This window comes from Hypanus sabinus, unplaced genomic scaffold (assembly GCF_030144855.1).
Source record: "Hypanus sabinus isolate sHypSab1 unplaced genomic scaffold, sHypSab1.hap1 scaffold_118, whole genome shotgun sequence".
NCBI classification, from domain to species: Eukaryota; Metazoa; Chordata; class Chondrichthyes; order Myliobatiformes; family Dasyatidae; genus Hypanus; species Hypanus sabinus.
The window spans coordinates 501244-507243 of NW_026779240.1; positions in this window are offsets into that span (position 1 = coordinate 501244).

Below are 6000 nucleotides of genomic sequence, written 5' to 3' on the forward strand. Positions count from 1 at the left end.
AATGAGTGGAAGGTGTGGAGAAGTGTGTGATACATTCTACGATGCTGGCAGAACGGTTGCCAATGGTAACCATCATAAAATGGTCGTCAGCCAAGTTGATATGGATGGTAATAGAGGGGACAGCGAGGGAATAGAGAGCGGAGTGTTTCAGGAGTGGCGGGATGGCGAAGATGGGAGAGGGCGACCCATTACAAGGGAGCTGTAACTGTGGGGCACCATGGGGAGGAAGAGGCTGGAACCGATAACCCCTGACCCCACCACCAGCGTCTCCAAAGTCCCGCTTCAATAATTTTTCAACATGTCCTCAGGTGGTTCGGCCAGAATCCTTCGGACTGCCTTGTAGACTGGGGAACGTGACGTCACTGAGGCCCGTCTAAGGCAGGAGTGGGCGCTGGCTCGCTGGAGATGGAGGCGAGGACCGGTGATGCGGGCTGGTTAGCGTGGATCAGCACTATTCTCTGCGGATGGTGTATGAGAGGAAGGGATCAGATTGACGAGGAGAGGGGAGAAAGAAAAGGTGGGGAGACAAGACGAGATGAATAAAATCATTATCACCCTACCATCTTCTATTCCCCACTCCCTCAGCCTCCCTCTCCCACATTCACTTCTCTGTACCCTATTCTCTCTCCATCTATTTCCCTAACTCTCTCCCCACCCTATCCTCCTTCCACCCCCTCAATGCCCTTTATTTCCTTTCTACCGGGTCCCCATCACTCTCTTCATCTCCTGCTCTCTTGCTCCCACCCGTCTCTTCCAACCATCTTCCTACATTTAGGCCCCCAGTCTCTCTACCCTCCCCCACTCCACCTCGCCCCATCTCTTTTTCCCTGGCCTCATCCCAAATCTCTCCCACACCCCGGCTGCTCTCTCATCTATGACTTATCTCCCTCTCCTCCTGGTCTATCTCCCAACCTGGTCTCTCCCTCTCCCTCAATGGCCTTTCTCACCATTTCACTATCCGCCCTCCTAGTCGTTCTCTCTCCGCCCTCCCAGATTCTCTCTCTCCCAGACTCACTCTCTCCAACTCTCTGTCAATGTTAGCAATTTTTTTATGAAAGCACATCTATGTCACCAGAAAGAGCTCTGAGATTCAGTTTAGAAACATAGAACACAGAAATGTAGAAAACCTACAGCTCAATACAGGCCCTTCGGCCCACACTGAGCCGAAAATGCCATTTTCTTGCAGGCATACAAAAAACAACATAAAATCATAACCATTAGAGAATCGAAATATATCTGCTGATGGTAATTAGGCTGGGTTTTCTTCCTCCAGGGTCCTTCTGCAATCTCTCCTCACCCCGTCTCTGCCTCAGACTCTCAAACCCGCTCCAGACTACAGCTCTTCCTCTCCCGTCTCTCTCTCTCTCTCTCTGTAACTCCCTCTCTCTCTCTCTCTCTCTCTCTATCTCACTCTCTCCCTCGCCCTCTTTCTTCCTGATGCCGCAGTCCCTTTCTCTCCATCCCAAACCCCAGAATTTCCCACGAGAGGAAGTGCGAGGAGAGAGAAGGGTTGTTATACAGAAAGATTTAGAGGCAGTGAGAAAAAAGAAAGGGAGAGACAGTCAGACAGGCAGACAAATACGGGAATCAATGTATTCTGATATGAAGTACCCGAAAATGAATTGAAATGAAAGCAGAAGGATGAAAATCAAGTCAAGTCAAGTCAAACTTTGTTGCCATTTCGACCATAACTGCTGGTACAACGTTTTTCAGGACCATGGTTTACATGACAGAGTACAAAAAACTAGATTGAACTACGTAATTAAACAAATCACAGAGAAAGCTATACTAGATTACAGTCCTACACTGGGCTGCATTAAGTGCACAGAAACAGTACCGGCATTACAATAAATAATAAACAGGACAGTAGGGCAAGGTGTCAGTCCAGGCTTCGGGTATTGAGGAGTCTGATAGCTTGGGGGAAGAAACTGTTACATAGTATGATCGTGAGAGCCCGAATGTTTCGGAGCCTTTTCCTAGACGGCAGGAGGGAGAAGAGATTGTATGAGGGGTTTTGAATCGGGAGCAAGTTACAGCTTGTGATTCAGCTGAGAGCTCAGAGAATTCGACAGTGTTGTTGGTTAGATTTAAGCCTACCTGGTCAATACCTGTGGAGGAGGGGGAACTGCGCAGGCGCTAGTGACGTCAGCGTCTGTATTCGGACCACAGCTCTTTACTATTTATGTCAATGATTTAGATGAGGGCATTGAAAACTATATCAGCAAGTTTGCTGACGATACTAAACTGGGTGGCAGTGTGACATGCGAAGAGGACGTTAGGAGAATACAGGGAGACTTGGATAGGCTGAGTGAGTGAGCAGATACTTGGCAGATGTCATTCAATGTGAATAAATGTGAAGTTATGCACTTTGGAAGCTGGAACAAGAGGGCAGAGTATTGTCTGAACGGTGTAGAGTTAAGTAAGGGAGAAATGCAAAGAGACCTAGGAGTCCTAGTTCACCAGTCAATGAAGGTGAATGAGCAAGTGCAACAGGCAGTGAAGAGGGCAAATGGAATGTTGGCCTTTCTTACAAGGGGAATTGAATACAAGAGCAAGGATGTTCTTTTGCATTTGTACAGGGCCATGGTGAGACCACACCTGGAATATTGTGTACAGTTTTGGTCTCCAGGTTTAAGGAAGGACATTCTGGCAATTGAGGAAGTGCAGCGTAGATTCACTAGGTTGATTCCTGGGATGGCAGGGCTGTCTTACGCAGAGAGATTGGAGAGATTGGGCTTGTACACGCTGGAATTGAGGAGATTGAGAAGGGATCTGATTGAAACGTTTAAGATAATTAAAGGATTTGATAGGATTGAGGCAGGAAATATGTTCCAGATGTTGGGAGAGTCCAGTACCAGAGGGTATGGATTGAGAATAAGAGGTCAGTTATTTAAAACAGAGTTGAGGAAGAGCTTCTTCTCCCAGAGAGTTGTGGAGGTGTGGAATGCACTGCCTCGGAAGACGGTGGAGGCCAATTCTCTGGATGCTTTCAAGAAGGAGCTGGATAGATATCTGATGGATAGGGGAATCAAGGGATATGGGGACAAGGCAGGGACTGGGTATTGATTGTGAATTATCAGCCATGATCTCAGAACAGCGGTGTAGACTCGAGGGGCCGAATGGTCTACTTCTGCACCTATTGTCTATTGTCTATTGGGTGCATGGGGAACTTCATAATGCTGTTTCCTTTGCGGACGCAGCGTGTAGTATGAATATGTAAAATGAAGAAAGTATCACGACAGACGAAACTGTTAATCAATGGAACAGAATGAACTGCAGACCCGGCAACATCCTTGTAAATTTCCTCAAAAATGTATCATACTACTTCAGCGCGAAATCCCATCTCCTGTACTTAACTCTTTGATACATGATGACCAGTTGTGCCCAAAGCTTTCTTTACAACCTTATCTACCAGTGACGCCACTTTCAACAGATTATGGACCTGCATTCCCAGTTCCCATTGTTCTACCGCACTCCTCAGTGCCCGACCTTTCAACCTCCCCGGGTCAGTTCCACCGAAGAGCAACTCCTCGCGTTTGTCTGCGTAAAATTCCTTCAGCCATTTTCAGCTCATTTCTCCAGCTGGTACGGATCCCGCTGTAAGTCATTACAGCCTTCCTCGCTGTCCACTACACCTCCAATCAGGTTGTCACCCGCAGATTTCCAGTAAACCACATGATAGAGATGAATGATAGAGACGAGAAACAAAAACGTACCCAGCACTGCTCCCTGCGGCACTGTAGGAGTCACAGGCCTCCAGTCAGAGATGCGACAATCTCCCTTCACTCTCCGGCTTCCACTACAAAGCCGATGTCTGATCCCATTTACTACCTCATCGTGAATGCCGAGCGACTGAACCTTCGTGAGCAACCTCCCGTGCCCGAGCTTATCATCTGGTTACTGACACGGACACAATCACGAGGTAAACATCATTCGCCAAAATGTTGCTCTAAAAGGCAAACTCATAAAAGGTGCCATACATTACTATAAATACAATCCGTGACCTGTTTTAGATTCAGAGGCCGACAATAATATGACGAGCGATCCATTATTGCGGGTAGGGCAATCCATAATACCAGGGACAGAACACCAGGACACCCAGTCGTCAGCAGGAAGTAGAGGTGAGAATACGTGTGGAATTCGGAGATAGGTATACGAATAATAATCACTATAATAGCAATAATAATAGAAGTAGTAGTAATACTTGTAGAATTCCTCCCAAATATTGCCCAAGACTGCCGAAGTGCCACCAATGTAGATCGGGTCAAATGTGTTATGTGCCTCCGGGACAGCTTTGAGAAGTGAAATGAAGATGATACTGAAAGTCAGACCGTTACACTCGATCACTTGTGAGGGGACGAGACGTTTTACGTCGCTCCTGTGTCAGTGGGGAATTCGTTCGTGACCAATGACCATCACTCCACTAGTTTCCAGGTTGTCAGAGAGAAGAGAGAGAACAGACATTTCAGTCACAAACTTCATAGGTGTGAACCCTACTTTCGGTGGCATAAGGAAGAAGCAATCGGATCAACAAAAAAGCGCCCCCTAACGCCTTCACCGGCGATTTGGGGGATGTTAACCAGGCCAGACTGACAAAATCACCAAGCAATTACCATCAACAGATCGCTTGCAGTCCCAGAGGAAACCACACACTGGACCACTCTTACACCACCATCTACCGTGCGGTCCCACTCCCTCACTTCGGGAAGTCTGATCACCTGGCTGTACTTCTGCTGCCTGAGTATAGGCCGAGACTGAAGACCACAGCACCACGAGTGAGGACCAAGAACGTTTGGACCAGGGAAGCGCAGCAGCGCCTAAAGGACTGCTTTGAATCGGTGAGCTGGACTGTATCCAGCGATTCATCTTCAAACCTGGCTGAGTATGGTGTAGTTCTTACAGACTACATTAAAACCTGTGTGGATGAGTATGTTCCTACAAAGAATTACTGAACAATCCCAAACCAAAGGCCGTGGATGAAACAGAGGGTACACCGTCTGTTGAAGTCTAGATCAGTGACATTTAAATCTGGCCACCCGCGCCTGTACTAGAAAACCAGGTATGATTTGCGGAGGGCCATTTCAAGGAAAAAGAGGCAATTTCGAACGTGGTTGGAGGCGACATCGGATGTACGGCAACTCTGGCAGGGTCTGCAAGGCACTACTTCCTACAAAGTGAAACCCAATAGCATGAATGGCAGCGATGCTTCACTACCAGATGTACCCAACGCCTTCTCTGCGCGCTTTGTAAGGAAGAATAAAAGTACAGGTGTGAAGATCCCTACTGCACCTGATGACCCTGTAATTTCTGTGTCAGAGTCCGATGTTAGGCTGCCTTTAAAGAGGGTGAACCCTCACAAGCTGAAAGGTTCCGATGGAGTTCCCGGTAAGGCTCTGAAAACTTGCGCCAACCGACTGCCGGAAGGATTTAAGGAAATTTTCAACCTCTCACTGATGCGGGCGGAAATTTCCACTTGCTTCAAAAAGGCAAATGTTATCCCAGTGTCTCAGAAGATTAATGTGAGCTGCCTTAATGACCATCTCACGGTCGCACTCACATCTACAGTGATAAAACGCGTTCAGAGGTTGGTCAAGACCAGATTGAACTCCTGTCTCAGCAAGGACCTGGACAAACTGCAGTTTGCCTATCGCCACAACAGGTCAACGGCAGATGCAATCTCAATGGCTCTTCATACGCCCTCAGACCACCTGGACAATACATGTTGCTGTTCATCGACTATAGCTCAGCATTTAATAGTATCATTCCCACATTCCTGATTGAGAAGTTGCAGTTCCTGCGCATCTGTACCTCCCTCTGCAATTGGATCCGCAGCTTCCTAATATGAAGACCACAGTCTGTGTGGATTGGTGATAACATCTCCTCCTCTCATCGCGTCTTTCATTCCCCGTCCGTCTTTCCCATGTCTATTCCGGCCATCTCCCCTCTCTCCGCACACAGTCTGACTCTTTCTACACACTTTATCTTCTATCTCTACTTCTC